Below are 18,815 nucleotides of genomic sequence, written 5' to 3' on the forward strand. Positions count from 1 at the left end.
ACGAACTGCAGCGAACATCACGAGCCATCCCAGCCAAATAGAGGCCACCGTGAACGTGTCACGTGATTTCTCGACCCGCGCGTCACTGCGCTCCTCTCCGAAGGTCACGTGGCACTGGATTGGCTCCGGTCACTTGTGGCATCCGCTGCGTACCATCGTAGCCATCGTTAGGTAAAACGGAGTGTAGGACGCACGCCAGTTGGTGGAAGCCATACCACGTGGAAGACAAGGCCTGTGCGTTAGCTCCCCCCGTTACGTCATCACTAGTGGACCCACACATCGGTGTCTAGCTTGCGTTAGCGTCGCCGCCTGCGCGTCTCGGGGCGGGGCGGGGATCCACGAACTATGACGTCATTCGCAGGCCTTGACTTCGAGGTGGTATTGGTGGAAGGCGGAGGTCGAGAAAAAATAAAAACGCAAGATCGTTTATCCCAGTGTGTGGCCCGCAGCGCCGCGATTCGCTCTGCGGGGGATCGCGTACACTCGGCGCGATCGGCCGAGCGCGATGGAAGGCGGAATCGCGCGGCCATGTTAATCCGCACCGATCGGAGGCCTCGAACAATGCCATGAATCAAATCCCGGTTGTGATACATCGCCAAGACCGGACGCTTTCCTTTTTTTTTCTGCCTTTTTTTGTTGTCGGGGGCTCGAAATATCTCCACCTGTTTTTCATCGACGTTATTAATCTAGCCGTTCTCTCGGTTCGTGCTGGAAACAGCCGCTGCTAAAGAGTCGAATGGAACTCGCCATGATGGTGGCTAGGGGATGGAGCATGCGCAAATGCTACGCGGTTCACAAAAGAAAAGAGGGGAGGGATGCCGATCATTTGCGATGCCAACATCGGTAACATTTTTGACGTCACCTAAAGAAGGCCAACGCGGGGCACCGATCAACGTTACTAGATTAGCTCAGTTGTGGAACTCCCGTAAAAAGGCCCCCCTCAATCCCTCCAGTCCGCCTCCCGTCGTTCGAAACGCCATCTTGAGTTTCGTTTCAAAACTGCGTGTTCCACAGAGTACGGTGAAGCGCCATCTAGACGGTGTGCTTGAAAACATATGTAATCAATAGAATACACGGCAGTTCCCATAGCAGCCGTCCCCAAAACGGTGGCGCTTCGAACGACGGGAGGCGGGGCGTTGGGGAGCTGGGGTACTGCTCATGGGAAGCAGCGTCTATACGCAGTTCCGCGACTGAGTTGATCTAATAACGTTGGCAGAGACTACATGTGGCTTCAGCGTTCGGGTGGTGTTTCAGTTCTCGCTGATTGAACGAGAGCTTGAGCCCAACGTTTGCGCAGCACAGGTGTCACATGCGTTGGCCTTCTTTAGATGGTTGCCGACAAATCAGCACTTCGGCTTTGTTATCTTGGAGGGTTAGGCAGTGCCCGCGGTCAAGAAGGAGCTTATACATATATAGAAATATGTCTAAGCTCCTTGGTTGTTGTTAAATAAGTGCATCTCATGAACACCGAAAGATTCAAGTAGGGGAGGCGCTGGTTGACCCTCGTCCCCAGCCATGTAGCTCACACGTAAGCGGGGCAAAATAAGTGCAGGAAAAGCGAGACATCACAATTCGAAACAACTAAACAAAATGAATATATAATCGAAAGAAAAAAGAATGGCGGAGAATTGCGGTTAAAACTTCAACACCTTCCAGTGGCATGGCGAGAGCTAAAAGACGTTTTACCGCATACCTGAAATTACGCCTTCCAAGATGGAGACGGCCGAGTACGAAATGCCTCTTGGCTTCCATAACATTAGTTTTTTGTTTTTTTTTTAGCTTGGTGTAGTCATCATACGAACCGTTTTGTTACAACAGAGGACCCTAGAAGTCATCATGAGTTGTGTTTATTCCTTCTAGAGATCATTCATTAAATGGGCACTTAAACGGATACTGAGACCTTCTGTTTGTAGTAAAAACTCAACTTCGGGCTCTAAGCATCCTTAGAAAAAAGAAAAAAAAATACACGAAATTACATTGATGGGGGGGCCGATTTCCCTATTAAAATTGTAGTCAAAGGGGCGCCGTCGGACGGCGTTATCAAACAATTGCAGTTTTACATCTCCTACGCCCAAGGATTTCACGTTTAGTGCACAACGCGCCCAAAAAGAGCGGTACTAGTAACGTTTGAAATCTCCACTCAATTATTTTCATTTACAAAAATTTATGGAGGTGCTGAGATCCCGGCGATAGCCTCCGCAAGGGAAAGTAGTGCCCGAGTATTTCTATTGCTGTGAGTTCACTGGGACGTCTTGCCATCTAGAACTGGACATTTTTATTGACTAAAGCCCGACAAACAATAGGCCATCAAAAACAAGCTTCTGCAAAAATCACTTGAGCTCCCCTTGAAGTGTAAAAGAACGCAACGTCACATAAAAGACAATTTCTCCTGTTTGCAAGAAGCAGATGGGAGAAAAACGACCGCATGATGACGTAGGCACGAGTGGGCGTCGCCAGTACAAAGTAAACGAATATCTCGCTTTCCGACGGGACGCTAATCCTGAAACTACTTAGTGGGTTGGTTTCATCCGAGCCGATATTTTGTCTGGTCCCAATTGCTACGAAGAGTAATTTCGTTACCGCCCTTCAAAGTCCCAAGGAACCCCAGAAAGAAAAGCGACTTTCGATTTCACATTAAGTGGCGAAAATGGTGATGGAGAGCGCCGCGTGATGCGGACACCGAAGATAGAGTGCCCCTATTAAGCAGACGAACAAGCTTGATGGATGAACAGTACCCGCGCGTTGGCCGTACTTGCATGCGTCGCCGCTCTAAGGAGGGTGCCGAGTTTCAGGTTCTGCTCCTCTCGGAAACATGATTTGATTAGTATTTGTTTCTCTTAGCGTTTGCGCTCTCTCTCTATCGATCAGGCATCGACTCCGGTTCTTGTTATTTCCAATTGAGGACCAGTAATCATTCGCCATTTTGAAACTGACTCCATTAGCGGGAGATCTCGCTTCGGACGTTCTTTCGAATCGTGTTACAAATACATTTTTAGTTTTGTCATGAACGGCCGGCGCTTGTAAGCGGCACGCAGTAAGAAGTATGCCCCTTGTAATATTTAGATTCACATTTTTTTTTTAAATATATAGTCACACTTCACTATTTTAACACAGAGCAGACATTAAGTTCCTTGGTTTATGGAACCAAGGCCACCGTGTGACGAAAATCGAACGTCTCTTTGTAATTTAGAAAAGCACTCTTCCCACGTCACTAACCGTAGTCTTCGCCGTTTGCCGACACGGAGTATATCGCCAACGGGATGATTTCGTAGCTAAGAAATCGAGCCTACAGTTAGGAAGGAGGCACCGCGGTGCAGTCGTCGTCGTGCGCGATTATACATTTGTACAAAGTGGTGATCGATGTGACGATGCTTGCCGTCGCCTTGTAAAGCGACTTGGCCATACTAGCTGACACGAGTACCTGTATAAATAAGTGCACTAACGATAAGAAACAAGGGCTCTGTGTAGCAGAAGCTTAGCGCAAATGCGGCGTGGCTTCCAGGCTTCCCTCGGCAAGATGCGCGTTTCGCGAGAGGGGGATCTTTCAGCGGGGTCTTCCAAAATAACGCGCCGATTTATACGTCGACGCTGCGGGCACTGAGGCCGCCGACGACAGCCTCGCTTTCGATGTAGACGCCACCCGGCTGAGCTTCCCAGTGTCCGACGACGGAATGATGGATCCTCGCTCGGGAGCTCGCACCGGCAGTTGGATACAAAATGTGTCCAAGATACCATTTTTAAGGCTACCGATCTCTCCACAGCTTGCATTTATTCACTTTTTTACTCTCTCAAAAGACTATTTCGAAAATTTGTTGCGCCCTCGTCGTCGTCTTTTCGGTTCATTACCACGATCCAATGTAGGGCGCGTGGAATAGTACCGGTGTCTAAAAAAAAAAAAAGGTTGACGTTGGTTTGGCATTGTATGGCGTTCGACCGCATAGAAGGCGGGACTACAAGAAAACAGAGCACGTATTGAATTTGTTCTGCCTTCCTTCTCTTTGTGCTATGAACTCACAAGGATAAAAGCATAGATGGTACCACTTCTAGGGTGCACGAAACGCTCTCAGTGAGCGTGCGTCGAAACAGCCCCACAATTCCCCGCGTCACGCGTTGCTATCTGGGGAAAGGGAAAACATTATGCGAAGACGATAGACAAATTTCAAAACAGAGCTCTCCGGTAGCTGCTCCGAAGCCGCCGTATTTTTGCGACGCACTTTGATCATTACTTGATACGAGTGTCGCGTCAGCGCTCGGTCCGAACTTGAATCCAATCACACACTTCGCGCAGGAAGAAATCATTTTAAACTTTATGTACTAGTTAGGAGTTGCCTCCGTGATTTCCTGAGTATCCTGGATTTCAGGCCAGAGTGTAACAGACTTATTACTTTCTGATCGAAGAAGGCACTTTAACCATTGTGCCACACCGCTGCAAGTTTTTGAAAGCGGATGCAACGCACGCATGTTTGATGACGCGACAGCCACCTGTCGCCCACCGCTTGAACTTCATGAACACCATCAGCCGCCGTCGAACTTCGCAGGATGTCGTGGTACACATCAGGCTTTTTTGAGGTTTTGATGGTTCATCAAGATTCAAGATACCCTCACAGTCTCACGCCGACACCGTCAAAAACGATCGATTGTCAGTTTGCCACCGTCAAAGATGTTTGATCTTCCATTGGACATCTCGGAAATGTTTGATGGTCCGTGAGCCACCATCGAAATTGTTTGGTGTTCCAAGAGCCACCATCAGGTATTTTTGATAATCCATCAGATAGCTCAGTGAGCACCAGGAAGAAACAAACCATCAAGGAAGTCTGGTATACCATCAAACATTTTGCATCGAGTTTTGGATTGGTCATGCATTCTGCTCTGTTTCGTACAAAATTTGGATTTGCATCAACGGTAAACTCTTTCGCACCCTTCCAGGAGGAGGGAAGAGGGGGGGGGGGGGGGGGCAGGGGCAGGCAAACACAAATCCGGAAGATAGGTTCGGCATTAGACGTTCGTCCGGGAATAGCCTCTGCTCCAGACCGTTACCCTTTAATCATCCAGTAGGGTCTATTCTCGTAAGCCATCACGGGCGTTTCTTAAAACTAGACGCGAAGAACGAAATATTTCTAGAACACTCATTAGGGGGGTCTATGCCCGTTTATTTTCCATGGAGTTGGCTTTTTTTGCCGTTTTCGTGACGTCTTTTTCTCTAGTTTTCGGGGCACGCTTCGACAGTTTTTAGCGGGTTCTAACGCGGAGTTGAGGCCCTGGGTCTTGTGACACCTATACGGAGGCTCATCGGTTTGTCTTCTTGTTTTGTTCCCTCGTGTGCCTCACCGATATAGCGGAGTCCCGGCGTGGAGGCCCCATCCCCGGCTATCATCGGGCTGTTACCGCTTTTTGCGAAGCGGACTACTTAAGTCAAACACACGAAAATACGAAGATAAATTAGCCGGAGAAGAGAAGCATCAGAATGCTCTAAATAAAAAGGCGAAGTGGGGGAAAAATATCCTCGAAACGCGCTCGCGGGGTTGCCCCTGCCAAGAAGTTGTTTTTAGGCTGCCGAATAATGTTGCTTTACGCTCTAACTGGCGCAGATCTTTTTTTCTCTCCATGTTTTATGACCCGGTGTAGGTGGGAAAGTGAGAAATGGTTTTGGTGGGCTGAGCTGAGAGAGGGGGAAGGGGATTTCGATATCAGATTTCAGCTGGAGCCCACATAGGGGTTGGTTCCGTCCCCCCTTTGTAAGGGAATGCTGTACTACGGCCGCTCGATCATACAGAAATCGTTTTGGGTACTTGTTCCACTTTGCCGTCTTCATGCGTACTCAGTTCAGTAACCTGCAGGCCGAGCGAAAACTGGCGGCGTGACATATACTATGGACTCTTATGTGCGAGTCCCACTAGAGCTACAAACAGAAACAAACGACAACGACAGGCGTTTAGTCGTTGGGTGCTCGTGAAGTAAGCACGAGTGATTGCAAGCCTGCCAAAGATACCCTCGCCTGCATGATACTCGTGTTTGAGCATAGCCTCCTTGATTCTACAAAACCTGTCAAATCAAGAAAGACTGTGGTTTGAGGCTTGTCGCTGTCGTTTGTTTTTGTTCGTCGCTATAGTGGGACTTGGGCATTACCGACACTATACTGTCCGCGGCCTACACATGTTAAAATGTTGACATGTTACGCGATGTGGACTATCTACGAGGGCAGACCATACAAGTATTTTTGTTTTAAAACAAAAGCTTTACTTGTCTTATTGAGCGGCAAATCGGAGTAAATGGTCATAAAAATGCGATTGAGTGGCACGCGCCGCTCAATCGTATGCTCAAGGACGACCCTCGTACCTTGCGGTCGTCCTAGAGGTCGCCCTAGACCTCTAAGACGACCTCACTTGTCACAGTACGTGAAAAACAAGTGGCGTCCGTCGGCGTTGTGACCGAATGATGGCCATAGAAATACATCATCAAGCGTCATCATACGTGATCAGCGTGATGTCACTGCCGGAGTGCCGTGTGCAAAAGGTGCTTTTCGGACTTCGTCTTTGCTCGTTATGTGCTTCGTGCGATGGACTGTGAGGCTCGTCAAGCAGAAGGTTGGGATACAAAAGCACGTCAATGACGACGACGCGTTTATGTCTCCGAAGTCCAATCAGTGCGCTCCGCGAACATTGGGCTAGAGCTGAAAGACCTCCCTGTCGTTCTTGTTCCGTCAGCGATTGCACAGTTTCACAACCCTATCGCAGCGATGTGAGACCAGACTTGTGCTCGTTACTTGAAAAACGTAATGGTTTACAATTACAAATTACCGAGCCTCAAATGTAATGGGTTACCGTTAGAAATTATTTTTGCTGAAAAGTAAAGGATTACTTTACTTGTTACGTTACAAATTACTTTCGGGTTACTTTTTGCATACACTTATCCTCAAAAACAATAGAAACAATTTTGGCATTTTTCTCAAATGGTTTGCAACAGTACTTTTCATTTCTCATACGCCCGTATTATGGTAGTCCTTGTAAAAATAAAATGTTGTGTTTAAGAGAAAGAGTGTAGGTGCACTCCATTCCCCTGTAAGCTGACAAAGCACTGAAAGCTGCACCCCCCCCCCCCCACACACACACACACACACACATCATTCTGCTAGCTTACGACCTCTGGGAATGATCCCTAAAATTGTTCAGGCAAAGCTAGCAGTGCGCATGCTGAGTAGCGGCGTCTACCTCCGGTACGGGATTTAGAGCTAAAGAAGCGATCTACGAAAGCTCCCCTTTGACTTTGGCCTCTTATTCACAAGAAAAGAAAAACTTTGTTTTAACGTTACAACGTATAGCGTATGCAAAATCCAGGTGTCCCAGCTTACCTTGATGTGTTTCCGTAGATTAGAGTTTCTTGTTCTTGCTGGTGACAGTGCGTTTTTTCTTTTTTTTTTGGCAAGCAAAGTATGCACTGAAACTCTAGGCTTTCGTTTTTCTTAGTGCCCTGAATTTTGAACATCTCATTAAGAGATGGCCATGGAATCGACGGACCCCCCCCCCCCCCCCCCCCCCCCCCCCTTTATGTTGACAGTTGACTGTAAAGTGAGGAGTGGACTCAACCACCATACCCAGACAAGTAAACCAAAGAATTATCGTCCGTACTCTCGGAGACGATGCGCTTAGCCTCGCGCCGGGCGCTTTTCAGCTGCGCCTCAAGACAGTGCTAGAATACAGCACCGCACATCAAAGGCAGAGAGAATTCGACCCCCTCGCACGAGGCTACATCGTCTGTTACGCGAGTTGTGAACCCACGAATCGAGAGGGTACGGACCCGCGTTTGATGAAGTTGGAAAGGATGAAACGGTGTAAAAGGCAAAAACAAATAAACGCGCAGAGCTTTCTCTTGCCCGGGAGAAAAGGAAAAGCACGATGGAAGGCGAAGGAGAGCCTACTCGGCTTTGTCTTATTTGATCTTTGTCTTTCGTATACTTGTGCCCTTGCCGGTTTTTCTAGTGGTTCTAGTGGCAGGCTATTCTCCCCTTCCTGATGTTTTCTATTTTGTTGAACTTTCTCTCTTTATGCTGCTGAATGTTCTGCTCGTATTGCTCCAGTTACTGTATATTATGCTCATATTTTTAAACGATAACGAGTAATTAAGGTAATCCGTTACCAATATTTTGTAACAAAATCACATTACAAATTACTTCCGAAAAACGTAGCGTGGCAATTACAAAATCACTTGAAAAAGTAACTGATTACAAGTAATCCATTATTTGGAACGGATTACTTCCCAGGTCTGTGGGAGAGGCACGGGCGCGATGGCACAGCTGCGGCGAGCATTCGTGCAGGCCAAGCACATCTCCTATCCGGCGCGCGCGCCTTTGCTTCACAGAGCGTCGCGTACAACCCCCGAGATGGGGTTGCAAGCCGTAGTCACGTCGCTAATCACGTGGCTTCCGTGCTTACAGGTTAACCCTAGAGCCAATAAACAAACTACGGTTAGGGTGCCGGCACCGTTCTCCCCGACAGCGTTATGAGCGCCGCCATCTTGTTGCCAAAGCGGCTGGTATAGGCGCTTGCTCGTTCTCGATACGAGCTGAATCAAGTTTGCGCACACCCGACGCCCGACGCAGCCGTCGTGTGCTCACCCCTTGCCCCGAGTGCCGACCCAAACTATGAAGGAACTCGATATAAATAATGCGCACTTTCGGGAAAGGGTCTATCGTCGATAGCCACGATTCGAATATGCAATTATATCAGGTTTTGGACGCTAGGTTAGGAAGCTCTCGCAAGATCCTCTTTCTCATTCGCGGACTTTTCTGGCAACAATCATTTTAAACACCCGAGATGTCTTGTGCTTCGTCTGAAATCGCAGAAAACGCTCTTCCGTTCTCCAAGACTGTTCAGAAAAATCCGCGGATGAGAGAGAGTCCGCGGATGATTTTAAACACCCAGATTTTTAGACTTAGCCTAGATGGCGCAGCCTGCCGCCCGTTACAAAGCCATTAACGTCCATCCATCCATGTCTCAAGTGTAGTTCTTCGGAAACTTGGCTTGTTCAAACCGCAGTCACACTGCGGTTTGAACAAGCCATGACAGTCCATTGGTCACTCAAAAAAACTGTCTGCAGACACGTCGAAGCAAGTATGAAGTCTGCCTGCCTCGAACATACTTGACGCGTGTCCGCAGACGTCATCGTGTGTGCAGCGAACACCGCGTCTTTTGTACGATGTCTGCGCGGTGTGTCTCCGACTTCAGCGGTTCTCGTTAACGCAATAATTCGGGTGTCTGAAGGCGTGACGTCATGATTTCTGCGGCGCTCCAGCGGAGACAAGGAGCGTGACAGAGAAGGAGGCTCTCTGCCGCTCCCGGCCGGCGGCGTCGCAATCCCAAATTAACCCGCTATAAATCACGGCCGGTCCTCGCGACGCATCCCTCCGGCTGCCAGTGTACCCAGCGCCGCGAGGTGTGATTCCCGCTTTATTTTTAAAGGCGCCCGGCTGACAGATCCCGAACTTCGCGAATGTCGCGACTCGGTCCCTGGCCCTCCTGCTTTCTTTCTTTTCTTTTTTTCCACGTTCTTTCTTTTTTTACGTTACTCTTCGTGCCCTTTCACGTTGCCGTACGACTTTGTTTTTACTGCCTTTTGGGACATGTGCTAATTAGGGATGCGGCGAACTTTTTCCGAACCTAGGGTTGGACCGGTTCGCCGAACCTCATCGAAAATTCGAGGAAGTTCGACTTTATACAACAGTGTTGCCCGGCGTCTACACAAAAGATTCAGATTTTCTAAGAATAAATAATCCTTGGAAACCGACACGCGACCCTGACGCCACGACGCTGCGGTGGCGCTGTTCTCGACGCATGCGCAGACGCTTCCTCTCACGCGGATCCGGTTCCTGCGCACTCGCCCTGTCCACACCTCCAATCAGTGTGTGCGTGTGTGTGTGTAGTGTACAAACGCTGACTTGCTCGTAAAGAACGTTTCGCCTTACGCGGAGCCCAAGCTCGTCTGCTTCTTGCATAGCGGTTGCATAGATGTCAAAACGTCAAAAAAAAAAAAAGTGGGAACATTTTAAGGCATCTAGCATTGAGATCTGCCCACTATCTTTGCAATGAGAACCAATCAGAACTCGACGTTTTCCTGACGTCACCGCAACCCCTGCGTAAAAAGCAGCCGACTTTCTCTTTGCAAAGAACAGTTGCAAATATGGCGCTCCGACTGGTGTCCCATCCATGCAAGCGCGTGCAGCTTGCCCGTGAACGTAGTTTTGGCGGGCTTTGAATAGACCGATCTCACTATTCACACTGGCGTTCAAATCGCAACCGCCAATCGGACCAGCTCATTTTCATTATCGAACGAGCGTGAAATTGCGTTGGATCTTTAAGCAACCGCGTTTTTGTTTGTTGGAACTTTTGGCAGTACAGGATTGTCGTGGTGCTGAGGCAAAAGGTGACAGTAAGGCACCTTTTGCTACCGCTTTGCGGACGCAGTCCAAACGGCAGTGTGAATGTCATTGTGAATGCCAGTGTGAATGCACCTTAAAGGCCCTGTCACACTGAGGCAACAGTTGGACAACTCTATCCGGCAACACGAGGAAATCTCGTTGCCGGCGACCCTGTCACATCGGGGCAACAACAACACTCGGGCAACATGTTGCTACCGCCCGGCAACCGTGTTGGCCGATTTGTTTTCCGACAACCCTGTCACACTGCACTGACGGCGGGTACAACGCGGGGAACACTCCGCCATCTTGATTGTTTACCTTCGTTCGTGTGTGGTGCGGAGTCGCTGGAAATGTGACTTTACAAAGTGGTACTGCGTTCGAAGGGCCGGAAATTACCACGAGACGACATCAACCAGTGACTGTGCTGAGAAAGCTTGACACGGGCAGTGTATTCCGCCCTTTATTTTATCAAAATGTTCTTCATTGGCTGAGAAAGCAGATAGCTCTAACCGAGGAAAGTGAGATCGCTGATATGTTCGAGATTTACGGAACGTACGAAGTGTTTCAGTCCGGTTCTTTCTTTCGTGCTATTTCTGTTTCTACCGTAAAATTGAGTTAGCACCGGCAATACCCCAAAGCGTCTTTTGTAGCGTGGTGTTGAGCTGAACTGGCGGTGCTTAAAAACTGCGACACCGATACGATCGGCCTTCGTAACAATCGGTTGACAAAATATTTCTCAACGCTGTCCATTTGCCTACCGCCTGCTATGTGATTGCTTCGTTCATCGAAATGTCTATGGTATTTTCGAGACAAATCCGGTGTCTGGTAGCGGCTGCTTCCAAGTTTCAATCATGATCAGAGTGTTCGTTTTAATTCTTCGATTTTTTAACGTTTGCTTTCCTGGATTATTTTTGTTATACTTTTCCAGCGGCTGAGTAGGCAGGCCATTTTATTCCACTACCAGTAATGTGACCTGGTCTCTGGGCAGTGCTAATTTCAACACCGGTCTGAACGTTCACGACTGTAGCTGTGACCATTTGGACAGTCGCTTTACGTAATTACGCAGTACAATCACCCGTTAAATTATTTTAGCTTCACGCCGGCCGTAATTATCGATAAATAACGTCTTCCAAGCCTTTATTTGAATAAGACATTATTGACAGGGAACTAGCTCTGCCGTCAAAGCTATCTGTGTTGTCGTGTTGCAGGCCCGAAATTCGCTCAGCCAGCGATTAGTGCAACACACGTTGTCCCAAACGAGTTGCTGCAGTTTTTGTGACGGAAAGCTGTCAAACCGAGGCAACATTTTAGTTGTCTTCCCTGTTGTGCTGCTGTTGCCCCGATGCGACAGGTTTGTCGGACAACACGGGGACTGAGCAACAAACACGTTGCCCGACTGTTGGACAACGTGTTGCTGTTGCCGTCTTCGTTGCCAAACGAGGCGCCACTTCACGAGACAACTCGTGCCGCCTCGTTCTCTATTCGCGCAGAGGCTCGGGTATGCGGAAAGACCACAGTTCCCACGATGCCTAACGGCAGCGGTGGCACAATGAAACTAACTGTGAGATCGGTGTATTATATTCGCTTGCTGGCACGGGAAGAGACATGGCGGTGACTAAGGATTAAATCGCGCTTCGCGCCGTCAATATTGCTCTTCTTTTTTTTTCTCTTTTTTTTGCGTAGATTTAATTTTTTTAACACGCGTCTCCAAACCAGAGTGTTTAAAAAAAACATTTTTGTTTTCTTTTTAGGGGCCCTTTAAGGCTGGACTCTATGGGGCAAATATGCCGCGAAAAATGGACGAATTTCGCCCTGTGTCTTTTTTTTTGCTCGTGACTCTAGCACAGTGGCTGCTACGTCGCGCGCAAAGCGAACGTGCCGTCGGGCGAAGTTCGTCAGTAATTCGTGGCATAATTCGCTCCATGGAGTTCAGCCTTTACAAAGCTCTTGTGTTCGATTCCTGCGTCGCATCGTATTTATCTCTAATGTTTAGGCCTCGCATCGTCCGCTTAGGAGTATCTTCGACATATTTCTTAATCAGCCACTAGAAGGTCGCCATTAGTACGGCACAGATGGCATTCCTCAGATGATGAATGTGACCAAAGTGGCCAGACTGAATTTTGGAAAAGGTCTATAATGAGGCCCGTTACGGATTGGATTCGCTACAAGGTGTCGTTGCAGGTCGTTATGTCAATATTTACGATGTCACTCAAATACCCGCTAAAAAAAAACGAAAAAAAAAAACGAAGGATACTTTTTTCTTGAATACAAGACATTGTTGGCTTTATACTAAAAAAAAAAAAATATTGCAGCTTACATTTTTTTTGTTTTTTTGTTTTGTTTTGTTTTGTTTTCTAGATATGCTTGCAGTATAAAATATAAAGCTTGTCCACGAGCATATTAGAACCCGAGTATCTGGATTTACAGTTGTGGGTAAAATAATCAAAAGCTTTTGTGAAATGAATATGAACTTCCAACGCCAGTTTCTTATCTTCAAGATTACGTACAATAGCTTTCTTCTTCTCTTCAACAAAGCAAGTTCTGTCGAACGATATTTTTGAAGACCAAACTGAAATCTTGTAATTAATTTACGCTTGAAAAAATATCGGCAATCCCGTGTAGATGATCCTTTCATGGACTTTAAAAAACAGGAAGTATTGAAACTGGAATGTAATTATTATCATTCTTATACAAGACCGAAACGTTTTTTATCCTCGTGCGTTTAAGGAATATCTCGGTCAATATACACGAATTCAATAATCGAGTTACGTAATCCACGATTAGGTCTAGGACATATTTCACTGATCTAATTTGGATATCATCTCAATCTTAACTACAAGCATTGTTTAAATTCACAAACACCGTGTATACTTCAGAATGTTCAACTGGATCTAAACTAAAAAGTGTTTTGGTTCCTATGTTTATGTGCACCTGAACCTCACTATCATAAGCTGGAGTAAGCGGTGTAATTGGCTTAGGTAACTGTGCAGAGTAAAATTATTTAAGCGGAAAAAATCTTGGGGGTGTAAATATCACGGCAAAAAAAAAGGAGGTTTAAAAAAAATATAAAAAATAATTTCCACGAATTGACATGATACGGAGTGATGGGACATGTCAGAACAGATCAAAGTAACAAGGAGCATGCTTACAGGACCGAAGGCTCGTGGAACGTATTGTCTACACCATTAGTAATGTGTGTATATATATATATATCAGGCACGTAGCCAGGGGGGGGGGGGGGGGGGGGGGGCATGGGACCCGCCTCCCTCCCCCCCCCCTCCCAAATCATCCATTTTGCTGGGACCCTCCTCTCCCCCCTCCCCCTCATACAGCATTTTGTCATTGGCGCCCCCCCCCCCCCCCCCCCCCCCTCGAAACAAAATCCTGGCTATGTGCCTGATATATATATATATATATATATAGAGAGAGAGAGAGAGGAGAGATTTCGTCTTGTTACGGTTAAAATGCGCAGAAAAGTTACGTGATTTGAAATAATACATATACAAAAATTTGCATACAGCCACAAACCTTTCTAGAGAGAGCGAGAGAGTGAAAGAGAGGGCGAGACCGTCTGTCTTCGAGCTTCGTGTTTATTCCCTCGAATTAACTAATGCCAGTGCAAACGTTTTTGTACATCAAATCGTTTATTGTTTCATTTCCAACAAGTGTTTTTGAGCAAAATGGCTATCTTGCACCGCAATACGAACTTCAACAGGGTCAAAGCAAACCCTTCATAAGCCAGTACGTGATAACGACAGAGACGCGGACGCAGCAAATTCCATCGCAAAATCTACGATATCAATTATACCAACCTGCTTGAGTATCACGCGAGAAATGGGAGTTATAAATACGTTCTCACATTCGAATGGTATTCAAGCGTGCAAACCTTTGTCAGAAGAAATGTTTAACACACTCTGTCATGGGCTTGACGAAGTCACCGACACCGCGGTGAAAGAAGAGAGAGGTGCTTGAAAAGGCCAGAAAGGGGGCCGAAATTTCACTTGGGCTTCGGGCGTCTGCCGGCAGGGGCACTGTCGGTTTAGGGCTCCCGCGCAGGCACGATCGCGCGGCCTTTGAAACGTGTGCTCAAATGAGGACAGTTAATCGCGGCCATAGCCATGTTGCACATCTCATGGCACTTGCTTGAACCTCGAGCTAATCTTCGACATAACTTGTGCGTTCCGTGGCAAGGCCGTGCCGTTCAGACACCTCTATCTCTTGCACTGTACTCGACACTGCTGGAGAGATTTCAAGAGGTCTTCTGAGCGTGGTCCAGATACTTCTCTCGTGTCGCGAGAGGCGTCGTATGTCTCGAGGTTTCGAGACACACACACACACACACCCACACACACACACACACCCACCCACCCACCCACGCACGCACGCACGCACGCACGCACGCACGCACGCACGCACGCACACACACACACACACACACACACACACACACACACACACACACACACACACACACACACACACACACACACACACACACACACACAGAGAGAGAGAGGGGGGGGCAGGCACAGACGCTGCGTAGGCTACCTGGAATTAGAGTGCCTAAATTGAAAAGAAGGTACATCTCAAACTATGAGCAGCGTTCGCAATTTAATGGCGGTCGCCTCCTGCGTAAACTGCTTCACAGTGCGCACACGCTGCGTTTTCGCGTGGCGCAGATGAAAGAAGGGGGAAAGGCGGAGGCGTTCGCAGGCGGTCAACATTTATGGCACCTCGCAGCTCGTGTTGCAAACGCGGCCCATAAACCACGTGACCCCGATCGAACAGTCGTACACTACCTGTAAATACAGGCTCCCTATGATCTTCAATACTTTGTTCTTGCGCCCCCTATCGGCCCGAGCAAGAAACAGTGGGTGGGCCACGAAATCGCGAGTGCATTTTCCAGTCATTGGAATCTACTGGTGGAAGTAGGAGAATACCGAGGCCCATTTCGTCCAATGAAAGCTTTTGCACGATAATATGCGGCGTGATACGACGTTTCACATCCTCTCTCCAAATGGCTTGCTAGGGAGTAACATCTTATTCCACGATAATCTGAGGGCCTGGGCGACGACAGTTTTTGCGTAGTTGGAACGGCTGGACGCTCCTTTCAATAGACTACTTCCATAAAGCCCTGCATGCAACACGGCGCGCGTTGCACTCTGGGAACTAGTTGGCCAGGGAGGAGAGTGCCCCATGGTTTCGGTTCGATCGACACGTCGACAAGCGATTATACACAGGGCGTGGACTATAAACGGCCGTTATTTTATGTTTTCTGGTTCCGAGACCGTCATTTGTGGTCTCCAAACTAACTTAAATGGCCAGCTCTCGAGTCTTTAGCACAAGCCCGAGACGTATAGCTTGTCTTAACGCATGCTTGTTGTATTTTTGTACTCGAGCCTTTCTGTTAGCGTTTCGAGGTATGTGGACTAGCCAGTGCTGGGAATCTCTACGCCGCGAAGTTCGGGGATCTTGCTTGTGTACGAATCAACAAGCTGTAGACACCAGTAAGTATGCATACATCGAGATCGCGCCTTGACATTAGTGTTGTTGATCAGGAAGTTTGTTTGTTTCGTGCGTCCATAGACGAAATATAACTTTTTGCAATTACTGTTTTTCTTAATACGCCTGAGTACGCGAGGTAAAACTCGGAGGCGCCATTGAAGAGCTCCATTTGAACACACTTCTCATCGCTTATCTGTACTGCCCCGCAGCACTGCACGAATTCGTGAAACGCTTGTATTTGCACGAAACGCTTGCATTTCACTAGTATTCGACATCGCGTAAACGCATAAAGTTATCCTGCAATCATATATGCACATTCGCATATACAAACCGTTTTAAGAAAGCAAAAGTCGAGCACTTGTGTGAAGAATGTCGCACCATTCGGTGGAAGTGCGCCGGCGGGCATGAACCCCGATGCGCCAAACGAACGAAATTATTCAAAGCGCATTTGACGTTGCTAATGGCCATAATATTTGTTATGCGTTTGCTTTCTTCCTCACTGAGTATGCCGAGATAATTTCAGACAGACCGTTCAGGCACAGATCTTGGGCGTTAGTAAAAGGTCGTCCAAAAAGGCTTAGCGAGGAGTAGGGGACGCTCGTTAGGACCTCCGTCGTAGCTAGCCGATCTCAGCGTTTGCAAAAACTTAATCTTATATTAGCATAAAATTTGAGTGTGAGGTATGTGATGACACGAGGAAGACATCATATATAGTAACTTTTGTGCAGTAGTGAGGTCGAATTTATTGCGTTTCCTGAAATGCTCATGCGTCAACGCTGGGCTCAACGTTGATACTCCTGTGAGAATGCGGCTTGCTCTCGCCCAATGAAGTAACAAGAAGCGGACGTTTGGCAAACAAAATATGTGCAAGGCTCAAGGTGACCAATTTTCAGTTGTTGTTCACTGGTACTAGACGGGATTACTGACACGAGCTCAAAGATGCACTCGTGGGGTGAGGTGGCTAAGTCACGTCTTACTAAGTTTGCATACGCAGGCACAATATTCGGTGTTGCGGGAACCAAGGAAAGTGCCCCGGACTTCGTTTTGTATCGCTCGAAAATGAGTGTATTGTACATTCGTAGAAAGTCAGATAATCGAAAACGCAAGCAGCGCGTTCGGTCAGGACGTGATAGCATGAGATGAAGCTGCTCAGTCGAAACCGAAACTGAGTGGCCAACTAGTTCCCAGAGTGCACTGCGTGGTATTTCGCCGCGATGGGGCGCGTCGGTTTTGGAACAAGTCCATTGGGAGTAAGGTAAAAGGAACCGGCCAAGCCTCCTTTCCCTCGCGAAGTCCTGACCCTTTCCTCCTCTCCACGACTCCCCCGAATTTCTGTTTCGACTCTAGCGCCGCCTAGGGCACCCTCTCTGTGGGACGGCTCGCCTGGTTGTCGCTGGAAATGCTGTAAGAACGCGTGTTTTTTTATTCTTTTTAGCTTGCGCGCTTGCTTTCTCCACGATTTGACTGTGCGATCTGGACGCTATATTTACCTCTGAGTATATCTTTTTATTGCCTCACGTTTAGCGCGAGCACGTCATTTTTTTTTTTTTTTTTTTTTTTTTTTGTGCTTCAGTTGCATTTTAGATTACTTAGTTTTGCGTATTCTCGGTTGGTTTAGTTGTTCGGGATCGTATGCTATGTTTCGCAGTAGGAACATTTATTAAACAAATTTGAACTTCTTAACACATACCCATAACATCGTTCCTCCGTGGTCCGACATTTGAGCGATAGGGTTGAAGGTGTTAGCGCTCATTCACACTGGAAGCGGATCCGCATTCGCAAAGCGGTTGCGAACGCGGTTGTATAAAGATCCAGTACAATTGCACGCGCACTTGATGTCATCGAGTGCGCGTGCAATTCTACTGGATCTTTTTAGAACCGCGTTCGCAGCCGCTTTACGAACGCGGATCCGCTTCCAGTGTGAATGAGCGGTTAAAGAGGCAACTAGTGCGCGCTCCTCTAGTTGGAATACGAGCCGCCTTCCGACTAGCGCGAGGTTTCAAAGCCGCGTTCTCGCGCTGTAAACAGAGAATGGGCCTGTTGCTGATTGTTTATACGTGTAACGTTAGAGGCGAGCGAAGTGAATAATAAAAATCGTGATTGTGGGTATATTTAGACAGCGTGTAGTCGGTCAGCCATTTCAAAGGTGCGACGAGCCTCCTGGCTGTAGATGAGCAATTTAGCCAGTGGAGTACAGCCGCTAGCCTGAGGTCTCTTAGGTGCATCACGCAGTAGTGGTACACGACCGCACGCCGGTACGATGCTCCTCCAGATCGAAACTGGTAGGGGTAAGGATTGAACTCAGAGCGGAGTGAAAGCTTGCCACGCTCCGTACCTCCCTGGCTCACGTGCAAGCTGGTGCAGTGCGGGCACCGTTTTTTTAGGATGTCTGCCCGCGCTCGTAGCTTTTGCCTCGCGCTTAGGAACGTCGAAACGAAGTATAGTTTTCCAGAAACAGCCTCGGAGGCAGTTATCAGAGCGCTGAAACGTCTGCAGCAACCACCATTGCGCACCTTAACCCCACTTATTATTTTTATTCCAACATTCAGCGAATGTACGCGCCACAGGAACTGTTATTTCCGTAAATCGTGCGCTCTCGTACAAAGAACGGAAGAAAATGAAATTATTGGTGCGTGGTTCCGAAGAAGGAGCTTCGCGGACCAAAAAACCCCGAATTCTTTTCCCGGATTTTTCCGATTTCGATGAATGCGATTCGGGGGATAATTTTCGCGGTTCGTCGGTATTTGTCGGAAACAGGAAAACCCTGTCTGTGATAAAACGAAGTTCAGGCCGAAATTTATCCGGCTAGTGAAGTGGCGTAGAACCCACTGGATCGTGATTGGATTACTTTCATCCGCTGATCGCCGTGGCTAGCCGCCCGCGTGTCGTGCGGTAATAT

The 18,815-nt window shown here is 47.8% G+C and overlaps 1 protein-coding gene across 2 annotated transcripts in view; it reads left to right on the forward strand.

Moving 5' to 3' along the window:
• Nucleotides 1-18,815, forward strand: part of LOC8039795 (AT-rich interactive domain-containing protein 3C) — a 288,199-nt gene that overhangs the window by 159,831 nt on the left and 109,553 nt on the right. The gene's annotated exons all lie outside the window — the stretch shown is intronic.

This window comes from Ixodes scapularis, unplaced genomic scaffold (assembly GCF_016920785.2).
Source record: "Ixodes scapularis isolate PalLabHiFi unplaced genomic scaffold, ASM1692078v2 PGA_scaffold11__112_contigs__length_91849675, whole genome shotgun sequence".
Lineage (NCBI taxonomy): Eukaryota > Metazoa > Arthropoda > Arachnida > Ixodida > Ixodidae > Ixodes > Ixodes scapularis.